Source organism: Theropithecus gelada, chromosome 3, assembly GCF_003255815.1.
Source record: "Theropithecus gelada isolate Dixy chromosome 3, Tgel_1.0, whole genome shotgun sequence".
Classification (NCBI taxonomy): Eukaryota; Metazoa; Chordata; class Mammalia; order Primates; family Cercopithecidae; genus Theropithecus; species Theropithecus gelada.
The window spans coordinates 80774203-80787047 of NC_037670.1; the positions used below are offsets into that span (position 1 = coordinate 80774203).

At 39.1% G+C, this 12845-nt stretch overlaps 1 protein-coding gene across 9 annotated transcripts in view; it reads left to right on the forward strand.

Annotated features, from left to right (window-relative positions):
• The window catches only part of PDE1C (phosphodiesterase 1C), a 661967-nt gene that overhangs the window by 361406 nt on the left and 287716 nt on the right, over positions 1-12845 (forward strand). The window lies entirely within an intron of this gene.

Here is a 12845-nt window from a genome sequence, read left to right on the forward strand (position 1 = left end):
ACTGTGGAAAGGGTAATTTTAACTAGAATGACATCTGTCATCATCGCTCATGTGCACAGCCTGCCTCTGGGCTGTGCTTTGCAGACTCTTTGGCATAAGGAGCCATGAGGGATCAGGTGGTCACTGGCCCTGACCTATGTGGCTATTAAACATTGGACTTAAATCTTCCGTATTTATAGTTGAAAAATGACTTACCAGGTTTTTGAGTATATGGCCTCCTAGGTCCAATGGGAAGCCCATTTTTCAGTGCATATGTGATTTTCATTCCCTGTTACAGTACCTGTTGACAGATGTAGTTTGCTGACTTGGTGGAACAGCATGTATATTTGTGCATGCACGTAAGTTGTGACTATGGAGAGGGTGAGTGGGTTCTCTAACAATAGAATAATGAAATGAGCTTAGGAAATGTCACGTACTTCCTGGTGGAATTTATTCATTGGTTCATCTTTTAAAAATTATATATATCTAAGGTGTATGATATGTTTCCTTGTATATATATACATACACATAGTGAAGTCATTACAGTTAAGCAAATTAACATATTCATCACCTCACGTTGTTCATTCATTGGTTCATTTTGTATATACTGCTTTCTGTTTTTTACAATGATTTCACACATTTGACTGGACAATAATGACACAGATGGTCTTCCATGACCTCTTTTATTTCTCCAGTGTCATCTCTTGCTACTTCCAACCTCCATCTTTATTCTCTAAACCTTAGCTATGACTCTCCATCAAAGTTGGGATTCTAAAGGTCCAGCTGATCATGGATGCTTTCTTAGGAAGAGCTTTCATAAACTTTTAGTAAACATATTATCTTAGGCTTATCTAGGGGTGTAGACCTCATGTATGTTAGGCTTTTCTTGAGTTAGGTGGTCCATAAGATTATAATGGTGCTAAAAAATTCCTATTGCTTAGTGACACAGTAGTTGCAGTAACATTGTAGTACAATGCATTAGCTTTTCTATGTTTAGATATGTTTAGATACCCACATAATTATCATTGTGTTACTGTTGCCCACAGTATTAAGGACAGTAGTATGCTGTACAGGTTTGTAGCCTAGGAGCAATAGGCTATACCACATAGCCTAGGCATGTAGTAGGCTATACCATCTAGGTTTGTGTAAAGACACCTGATTTTCACACAATGCCAATATTGCCTAAGGACACATGTATTATAATGTAACTCCATTGTTATGTTCTAGAATATTTATTCTTTTTATTGGGAAGGATTTGGAAATAAAGTTGCTTGACCTTTTGCTCACCAAGCATTTGAAGCCCACAATTCAATCTAGAAGGCCTGCGTCTGCTTTTGTTGTACTTAATTGGGTGTTATGGAATTAAACAGATTACATGCGGATTAAAAAAATGATTAATGCAATTAAAATTTGCCTGTAGGTTTCAACAATGGCAGTTGTAGCTGACCACTTTAGTTTCGCCTTCTCTAATGAGCATCGTCTCACAGTAGAGATTCCTGTGTTGCATGATCTCCTCCAGGGGTGTTCAATGGAGAGAATACGGTCATGAGTTCTTAGTTTCTGCTTCCAGTTGGGCCAATAAAGCCCCTTCCTCATCCCTCTTTTATTCTTATCACTATAGACAGAAACTAAAAATCATGGCTTCAGCCTGCCAAAAGCCTAAAATAAAACAAAACAACAACAACAACAAAATAAGGTGGGTTGAGCAAACTTGGGTCCAAAGGAATGGTATTATAATTTGATATGCAGCATAGAGTGCACGAGTCATTGAGAGGAAAATGAACTAAAACTTTAAAGCTTCCTGGAGATTGCTGTACTTTTCTAAATATAGTGAGCTTGTACAGATGGCTAAACAATTCTGTCTTGTTCAGGTTCGTTGGACTCACGGTAGTAATTGCATGTGAACCACTGAGCAGGATGTAAATTAATCACTCAGATTAGAGGGCACAGTAGTCTTCAGTAGTAAAAAGTAATTTATCATTTTCACATGTACTTAACCTGGAGTATGAGGTGCTTCAAAGTTGCCTCAATTTTATTTTAAGGAGAGATACTTAGACAGTGAGAGGAAGTTTTACAAGAGAGCTGCTCAAAGCTGTCAAGGTTCAAGTTACAATGTCAATTTTGTTTTGAAAGTGTGTTTTTTGCATATCTGACGTGAATGCTGTTGCATTTTTAATTTTGTCACTGTAATGAAAAATAAGCCAATTGCATTGAACAAGCTTTATTGAAGTCATTTAAAGTGTGAATTAATAGAGGATCAGTTTGAGCTCTTCTAGTTTTAATGAGATACATATTTTTATATGAAGTAGATCCATGTGCTTCTGATCCATCACTGAATTACAAACCATCCTCAACTTAGTGGCTTAAAATAACTTTTATTCTGCTCATAATTTTGCAGGTCAGGAATTCAGGAAGGACTTGGCTGGCTGGTTTGAATCTGATCCACCTGGTATCAACTCGGGCTGCTGGGGATGGAGACTCCACTTCCAAGATAGTGTCTTTGCTCACATGTTAGGAGTCTTGCTGCTCTTTGTTTCTTGCACTCTCCCTCTTTATTTTTTTTCTCTCTCTCCCTGTCTCCCCACATAGCTTTTGTCCTCCAGGGTGCTTCCATCTGGCTTGGACTTCTTACTACATGGTGGTCTCAGGGCAATTGCACTTATGTGGTTTCTTAGGTCAAGTGTTCTAAGAGACACGAAGTAAAAGCTGCTACTCTCTTAATTATGGCCTGGGTCCAGAAGTGGGCAGAGCATCACTTCTGCTGTGTCTTATTGGTCAAGCTATCACTGAACCTACCCATTCAAGGGAATGGAACATAGACTAAATCTCTTGCTAAAAGAAGTGTTAAGAAAATTTCCAGCCTTCTTTAATCCATATAGCAAACCTTCAGCCTTTTTCAGAATAATCTTGCTTGAGACCTTCTCTGGGGATCTGTAGATTTGGAGTAGGTGAATTCCTCATTTGATGAATGGTAGACAATTTTAAATATATCTCGACACCCCCCCGTCAAGTAATGGTCTGTTTGAATGTTTGCTTGTGTACTTGATGGTTTTTTTGGACTGGGAATAGCTGTGATTCCTTTTTCATGGTAGGAACAAACACAGCAATGTGGACTTAACTGGTGAGTTTAATTCTAACTGCAGTTATTTGGCTGGAGTTAATAATTAGTCAAATAAAGTAGGTGGCTTAATATAGGAAAACTAAATGATATAAATGTTATATTAAAAACATTTCCAAATCAACTTCCCCATGATTTGGACATCAAGGGGAAGACAGCCCAGGATACAAAAATAATCTACATTTGTTTATAGTTTTCTTGCTAACTTTCATTTTATTTCACTTATGTATTTGTTTACCTATCAAAATCTTGTTAAAGAAAAAAAATCCCACAGCTTTCAAAGTAATTATCATCCTACTACAACACAATTGAGGCAGTTATCTTTCTTTAAGTATTTCTTAAAGTCTGAGGCATATTTTGGTAGCCCAAGGGAATGTTTTGATAATAGTAATTCTACTGAATCTCACTCTTAGCATTAAGGAGAGTATACTAATCTCTTCCAAGACCAAATTTCAGTAGAAATAGTGATTTCATAAGTCCTCTTTACCGGGTTAGCAAGGGAATCAATAGGTAGTAGGTAAGCCTCTCTTTGTACAGAAAACTTTATTGGATTGGGTTTTAAATCCATATAGTTAAGGGGAAACCATCCTTTTGCTTGTGAAGGAATATCATTCATGAGGGTCAATCATTACAAAAGATTTGCAGAAGTGGTGAAGTGGTAATTTGATGGCTAGAGAGGATTATGCAGTAAATCTGCTTACCCGTAAATTTCTCATCCAGTTTCTTTTAATATAGCTTCACTTTCAAGTTATCAGGTCTGGCTTGCAGAAGTTTATACCTTTGAGAAATACCTAGAAATAATCAAATACTTATGGGCTGCCCTTAAAGAAAGGAATTGCTATCAGAGCTGATGTTGCAAGCTGAATCCATGATAGAAGTGCTTCCAACACACATACACTCTCTCTCTCTCTCTCTCTCTTTCTCTCTCTCACACACACACACACACATCCCTATTTCAGTATGATAGGGGATTAAGAAATAGAGGCACAAATTAAAGACATATCCACAAACCTGGGGGAGTTCTACAGACACATGTTCAATTTTCATGTGTCTGGATTATGGCAATACTTTGGTCAGAATGTTTAGGAGTTGGAGTTGTGGCTTTAAAAAGCCATACCACATAGTGAAAAACCTCATTAGCATGAACGTTTTTATTGCTTCTCGGCCTTTTGGCTAAGATCATGTGTAGCATGAACATTTTTGTTTATTTGTTATTAATCATAGCACTGTTTAGATAGTTTAGGTAGAAGTTATAGCTCTTACTGTGTCTGATTTATTCATTTTCTAAATCTAGACATATTTCTGTGAGTAACTTTAGCCAACAGGGTCTCTCATGTTTTTGATAATCATATTATATTGATAGTCACATGCACAGTACTTTACAAAAATCTTCCAATTTAACAAAAGTTTATTTAATACTTACTATAGTATATTGCCATATAGTTCAGTAAATACTGGAAATAACAACATATGTACAAATGCCTCTTTTAATAGGTACACAGGCTTGTAGGTGAGATACAGGTGAACAAAGGGATTATAATAAAAATGCGGTGAGTGCTATAATAGATATAAGTATTGAAAGTCATTGGGAACAACCAGGTCTCTTGGGAGGACACTTACATTATCGTATACTCTTCTCTCACTAGATTACAAAGTAGGCCTCCGATATTGCTTATTATTTTTGGTGCTTGAAAGTATGGGCATACTGAAGTCTAATAGGATAACCCAGAATCTTTTCTTCTTGTTTTCTTCATGTTTTCAGTTATTTTAAAAATGTATGTTTTACTGACTTTTAGGCTTTCTTTTTGTTTCAAACAGGCAAATGGCTCAAAAATATTCTAGACACTAGGAGGAAGACGGCCCAGGATACAGATGTGTGCAGATAATTGATAACCTGGATATTGTACATATAGATAATAGCATGGCCTCTATCTGTGGCAAGGCAAAGCAAGGAGTTATTTTTCTCTGCAAATGTCTAATGTGTTATTTCACTTGGATTTTGACATGGCTCAGTAATCACACTTGATGAACCCAGTAATTGATTAAATCCAGCAAACGATTCCCTTAGTCAGGCCAGCCCGTGTTCGGCCTTCATGAATCGGCATACCTAATAAGTCATCAACAACAGCCACCTTTGCTGGTAATAATAGATTGTCATGTGTGAAGGGTGGGAAGGCTAGTGGTTATCACCCTGTGGGAGGCTGCCTTCTAAGCAGCTGTATCCTAGGATGGGATGTGGTACATCTGCTGCTGAACTCTGCCCCTGTTTCCTTCCCAGGATATATTAAGGCCCATTGGTTAATTCCAAAGTTCTTTCAGCATCTTTGAAATAGAATTGGTAGACTGTTGTCCCCTACGTTTGCGGTTAAAAGTGGCAGCTAAATAACTTGTTGGGAAAATTAGCAGGGGCGACACAGGATAAATCAAATCATACATTTTTGCATACTTAATGCACAACCAATCCTGCATTCTCCTTCTTACTTAGCAGTATTAATTTTCAGAGCCTAAATGGTAACATCAGGGACAAGAGGCTCTTCCAAAAGATAAATCCTTTTACAAATATTTTCCTGTATTTGTGATGACTAATACAGTCTCAAAGTAGTAAGAACAAGTGCATCAGCCATGAGAATGTGTCCAGTTTACATTCCAAGATTGCCACCTGCATCAGGGTGACTTTATAGCAGCCACAGTGGTCTGGTTAGAGCCCCAGCCACAGATGGATGCTGAGACTTAGCCTGCAAGGGTAAGTCCTAGGGCAGTTAATGTGAGAAAGGGCCAGCAAGCACTACAATTTCAGGTAAAACATGGCTGGGGGTAGAAGAAGGGGAGTGATGGAGAGTCTATATAGTTTTGAGTATAGAGTTGAGTATAGGCAACCACCACTCATTCACTCCTTACTCAGTCATTCACTCACTTATCCCTGCTAATGCATCAGCAGGAGTCTGGGGGCGGGGGCGGGGGCGTGGCACAGGTGTAGGGATCTAGGCCCAGAAAGGCTGTTTAGAGGCTTTAGCCTGGGAACTAGGCATAGGATGAGAGGGTGCTGGGATGTAGTAGGCATAATAGCTCAGGCACCTAGTCTGGGTGGTGTATCTAGGCACCAGTAGCAGGAGTGACCTTGGCATTGAGCTGTCATTTTCTGAGTCAAGAGGATCATCTAGGCACAATTCATTCATCTCTTCCATCTTCCTTATGTCTGATAATTACTACCTTTCTTCCATTTATCCGGTATCAAAACTTCTGAGCCCCTTTGTATGGTCTTCTGTTAGGTGTTTCTTCAAATTTAACTTTTTATTCTTCCTCTGCCCATGATCAATGGGTCTCTAACAGATTGTGGACTTTTCCTTCACATTACTTTGCCTCCCATAATCTTGGTCCAGTCTCATTGCCTGTCTCTTAGAGTATTGAGTAGCCTCTTTAATCTCTTTCTTTACTCTGGTTTCTTCATCTTCTCCATGCTGCACACCTACGTCTGATTACTTTCTCCACAGCTCCTCTGATTGTGCCCTCTATGTTTGAAAAATAACAACAAATCTCCATCTGCTTCCTGTTGGCCGTTAAATGCCTGTCTTCTTCTCTTGGATTTTAGGGCTCCCAACACTTGCTTCTACCTAAACTTTACTGCTTTGTCTGTTACCTCCTTCCATTCACCCTAAGTTCCAGTCAAGCTGAACTCCTTACTGACTGTCATATTTGCCTGATTTTTTTATGATCCTTTCTTCTTTCATATTCTTTCCAGTACTCTAAATGTTCTCATTTTTATGTGTTGAAAACCCATCTTTTCTTCAAGATCCAATTCAAAGACCATCTCTTTCAATGGAACCTTCTTAAGTATTTCCACCTAAAAGAGTTCCTGCTTCTCTAATTCTGTATAAGTGTTAGTGGGGTGCATGTCATTCTTCGTGGCATCACTGATTTTTTGAAGTGGGGAATATGCTCCCCAAAAGCATTGGGCATGAAATATGTGTTGACTTTAATCAGATTGGGATCCTTCATATATTTCTATCATGAGTCAGAACTAACATCATAGTTACCAGGTGGAACTGTGGGTAAATAAGTTTGGATTGTGACTCATACTTTCAAATGGTTTTGCAGTTCACTGCATAATCCCACATGTAGACTCTTATTTGACCCTCACACTGGCCGGTGTAGAGGCCTGTGAGGTCAGCAAGAGAGATGGCATGCATGGCAAGAACCAGTAAGTACATAATTGCTTTAATCATTGACTCTGCCTTTCTTTTCTTTTTTTAGTCCCTGCAACATGGAACTCAAGTTTGGGTGGAAACACTGAGAGTATTTTAGCTTTAATCAGTGCCTCAATCTCTGTGTTTCCTCTACTCAAGCCGTTAATCATGGAGGTGCTCAGTGCAGTATCAGATGTATTTGCTCAGGGTAGATCATTCTGAATATTTGATAACTGTGGTTGTGCATCATTTGACTGTTTGGTGTTTTGCCAAAATGGTTTTGAGAATAAGTTTCTTAGATTGCCTAATAACACCGAAGTGCATTTTCAGGACTGTCAATAGCACTTATGCCTGGGCATATCAGGGTGCTTCAAAAGTTATGTCCAGACTTTAAGTTACCTGAGGAGGCAAATCTGTAAATCCTTCCCAATTCCGGTGGCTCTCAATGCTAAGAGGCACAATGGACAGGGTTGAGTCAGTCATTGGTGTGGGCCGCCATGCTGGGGCCAAGTTTAACTTCCAGCAGCAGCAGTTTAAAAGGCAGATTTTGGACTCCCTGGAGACACTGGTCCAATGGAGTAGATCAGCATTTCTTACCCATGGACTATTGATGCTTTTACTATAGAGGCTGTCCTGTGCCTTATAGGATATTTGGCAGTATCCCTGGCCTCTACCCACTAGATGCCAGTAACATCTCATCTTCCCCTAGTTGTGGCAACCAAAAATGTCCCCTGGATGTCAAAATCACCTGTAGCTGAGAACCATTGGTAGAGAGGTAAGATTAAGAATCACGTTTAGGTTCTGTCACTTACTTAGCTGTGCCGAATTGCTCCTCTCTGGTTCAATGTCCTTGTCTGTAAAGAGATGAGATTGAATCTGAGAATGAATATGGTCTTTAGCTCAGAAACCATATTCTCTGGTTCCAGTTACTGAGGTCCTTCCAGGAGGAAGTCCAGGTCACTGAACGACTTCTGCAGTGATGGCTGGCACTCTGTGCTATTTAACCGAATCACCCAAAAAGAACAAAATTGCCAGTTAGCACAGAGATCACTGGGCAGGTAACATAGTCTGTGCCCCATACATATTGTCCTTTAGCCCCTAGCCAGATTACCCTTGGTTTACAATACTTCTAAATTCACCTAATTAATGAGAAGTAATCACGGGACGTTAAAAGTATTGCTAAAGCACAAACTTTGGCAAACACATAGGTATGTTCAAAGGGCCCCCTACTGATTGAAATCTATTGTGTGTCTACTGTGTGCCAGGTCCTTTACATGCATTTTCTTATTTGATCTTCATAATGATCCTGTTTTACAGAAGAGGAACTCATGGAAAAGAGGTAACTCAACCGAGGTCACAAAGCAGACAAATGGTCGGGCCAGGGTTTAAAGGCAGGCCTTTCACATGTTGAAAGTTTCTTGAGTTCTTTCTATCCCTTTGTCTTTATACTTTTTTTTTTTTTAATGGAGTCTTGCACTGTTGCCCAGGCTGGAATGCAGAGGCAAGATCTCAGTTCGCTGCAACCTCTGCCTCCCCCATTCAAACGATTCTCCTGTCTCAGCTTCCTAAGTAGCTGGGATTACAGGTGCATGCCATCGTGCCCAGCTAATTTTTGTGTTTTTAATAGAGACGGGGTTTTACTATGTTGGCCAGGCTGGTCTCAAACTCCTGACCTCAAGTGATCTATCCGCCTTGGCCTCTCAAAGTGCTGGGATTACAGGCATGAGCCACTGTGCCTAGCCTGGCTTTATAGATTTTTACAGCTGTGGAGCTCCTCCTTTGTTTTTATTCCCCAGATGAAGCAGCTTAAAACTGAATAAAGTCAACACATCAAAAAGATCTGCCTTTGGTAGTTCATTTCCCTGCTCTGCCAATTGTTCTTTTCTCCTCAGACATTTTATGTTTGAAAGTTTTGTATTTGGCCTTAACCTAAAAGTTGAAGCTCTCAGGAAAGTTTAATGAAGACTTTACAAAAAAACAACAAGCTATATTTAAGTAATGTGATTGAAAGGGAAAAATCCTCACCTCCACCACCAGGTTCTTTTTTCAAAATTGTCTATTTTCGTACTTAACATCTTAAAGTGCTTTGAAGCAATGTGATCAGTCATACATGAATACATAACTCTTTATGCATAAAAAAGTAAATAACAAAAATAGAATCAGATAAGAGAAAACATGTTCTGTATTTTTCTATCCTCTGATTTAATATGACACTGCCTTTTCAAAGTTCGTGAGGTCACTGCCTGAATGTTTCCCTTTTCTATTCCACAAGTGAAGTCATGCTCAGCTCTGCTTTGTTTATTCCCATAAATTTGGGTTGTTGAGAGAGGTGACTGGACTGATGAACTTCTAAGCAAGCTGGAGGGAATATGTCATGATGAGAACATGCTTTGGAAGGGTTTGTCTGTAGTCTTTGCCCTGCCATGAAATTGGAAGAGTATAGGGTTGGAATACAGAGCAGAGGTTTGGAGTTGTCCATACTTGGGTTGAAATCTGAGTCCTGTCATGAACCTGGTGATATGCTTTTGTGGGTTTCCTCTGCCTACTGGAATCTATTTCTTTTGGTAAATGGAAGTAGTATTTGCTTCCTAGGGTTTTTGTGAGCCTGGAATGAAGTAGTCTATGTGAGGCACATAGGAAGTCTTTGGTGTGTGGAAAGTGCCTGGTCACTGAAGGCTTGGGACTTCAGTACCAGAATTCAGTGACCACTGTGCAGAAGGCTTGCACTTTGAGATGGTACAGGTGGAAGTCTTGGGTCCTCTAAGGGAACTGGTAGGAAGCAGACAGGTCCTGTTCTTCAGGGCCTCTGTGAGGCAGAGGCTGGATCTTATTTACTAAAGGGTGGAATCAGCCTTAACAAGGGATTGGTGACTGTCTTTTGGGGCACATGGAGTAGGACTTAAAGAATATTGGGGCAGGTGCGGCAGGAGATCAAGCTACATAAGGGCAATAGGCATTGGGACATGGACCTTAATTAGGAAAGGAAAAGTTTGGAAGGACACAGTCTGTTGTGGCCATGGAATATCTTTCTACAGGAAGGCATTTATAGTTTGTCTTCATTTTTAGTTTTCTATTTTGGAGGAAAATTTATGTTCTTTAGACTATCACAGAGTAAACAGCATTATATTTCATTGACTCAGAGTATACATTCTCGTGTCAGAATGCCTGGCTTCTGATCAATTATATTCTAAGCATATGACCTTTAGTAAGTTACTTTACTTCTCTAAGCCAGTGGTTCTCAACTGGGGGCGATTTGGCTGGTTTGGCCCTAAAAGGATATTTGGCAATGTCTACAGACAGTTTTTGGTTGTCACTTCTGGGTATGGGGTATGTCACTGGTATCTAGTGAACAGAGACCGTGGATGCTGCTAAATAGTCTATAATACATGGAACATTTCCACCACAACAAAGGATTATCCAAACTGTTAGAGTGCCAATGTTGAGGTACATAGTTCTAACTTTACCTTCTTCTTTAAAAAGGGAATAACATACTTACCTTATGGGTTTGTTGTAAGGGTTAAAAGAGATAAAGATTAAAAGCATTAAGTGTATATCCTGGCTTTTAGTAAGTGTAAAGAACATTTTAGCAATTGTTATCAATGTTACTATTTTGACTTGTTAGTTATGTAGTAAATTTGTGAATTATGTTTCATAATGTAGCTGAAAATATTTTATAGGTGTATTAGATACATTTACATTTCACAAGGAAAATTTTTAGAGGTACTTTTAATCATGCTTTGAAAGAGATTTTAAAGTTGTCTTGAAGGGTTAATATTGTGTGGCTTATATAAACACAGTATACTTCTTCCTGAAACAAATTAGAAATCACAAGTTCCACCTGCTATTATATTTTACTAGTCCTGAAAAGCACAGAATCACAGATCTTAAATGGAACACTTTGGTATTATTGCACATTGTTACCTAGGAGGCAATAAAACAAAATAAATTTACTGGGAAATGAAGTTCTATCCCTTACTTGTAGGGGTAGAGAGAGTAAATTATAATAGTGATTTCAGTGAAAATTAGTAGGTACAAAGCAAATCACAATATAAATGGGAATAGATTCCTACTTAGTACACCCTGATGACACAAATATCCTTAGAAATTGATAGAAGTCCAGTGCTTCTGAAAGCCTGGCTAAATGTGGAGGCACAGGCAAGTTCCTTCCTGCTGCAAGTTTCTGAATTGCTGTGCTCTGCCACCAGGGGACAGGGTCGTCCCCTTTGTCTTGTCGTACTCTGGTACATACATAAATGGAGGACTTTGTGTTGACTTTTCTACAATTAGTTCTTTAATCTTTCAGATGTGTTCCACCATTAGATCATAATCAAGAGTTCTCAGAATTAGCACTGCAATTAAAGCATGTGAGAACCCGATGTGAGCAATATGGACTGTGAGATGTGCAATCATCCTTCTGCTGTCATACCAAATTCATAATTCCACTTCTTTGATAATTTTGCCATGATTTTTTGGATAATTTTAGTAACTACAAGTGTACTCTGTTGTTTGTAAGAGTACTATCTTTACTGATCACCCCCACTCACTCATGACCCATTATCAAGAGAGAAAGTAGGTTAACCCTTATAGCAATGCAAACAGTGCCTGTTTGCTGGGTAAACAGAAGCCCCATTCCTTCAGGGGACATAATGTTACTATTTGGGAATGAAGGTACTTAATAATAACAATATAATACTGGTGATGAGGATGATGATGGTGGTGCTGATGGTGGTGGTCCATGAGCACAATTATTGCTAACTTCATACTTTCACCTGTTTGCTTTACATCTGCTTTTCTTTCCTGCTGATTCACTCTATTGAGAAATATGTTCTGGGAGCATGATTTTGCGATTTGACAGATGAGATTCTGATGAAGCCATTGTAAAGCTTAAATCGCTTCCCATTTAGCATCGTTATTTTGAATAGAAAAAAATGTTTCTTAAATTAGTCTCTTGTGTTGAAAATGAATCATGTTTAAAGGGTGCTTTTTGTCTTAGATTGGTGGGGTAGATGATCCCCCCTCTTTGATATCAGTGACTTACTTTTGCCATTGGCTTGGATGGGACATTGTAGGAGCATAATTATACCAGAAGTCTGTAAACAAGGCAATATAACACTAGCATTCAGAGCATGGATTTTGGGGTCTGAGAGATGCAAATTTAAATCCATTTTCCACCACTTCAACTTTGTGATTTTTCAGCCAGTTAAGCTTATTCTCAGGGTAGGGGTTACTAATGGTACCTAATTCAAAGGGTTGTAAGAAGTAAATGAGACAATGTATGTATGCTATATGGCCCAATTCTAGATATATATAGTAGCTGTTAATATAGTGCCCAACTTCCCAATAAAAAATTAATGGCCACAGAATGTCCTCCTTCATCATAATTAACTCTCTGCAAAACTTGGCCTCCCTCAGGCACTTATTCTGCTTCTGCAGGAGATTAATTCTTCAGGATCTCATTTATTGGAGGATTCATTGGAATGGGGTCTGCAATGGGTGGAGGTGGGAGAATCTGTCGCCTCGTGCTTCAGGATGACCTGCAAGGCTGTGAAGGCAAAGCGCAGGTC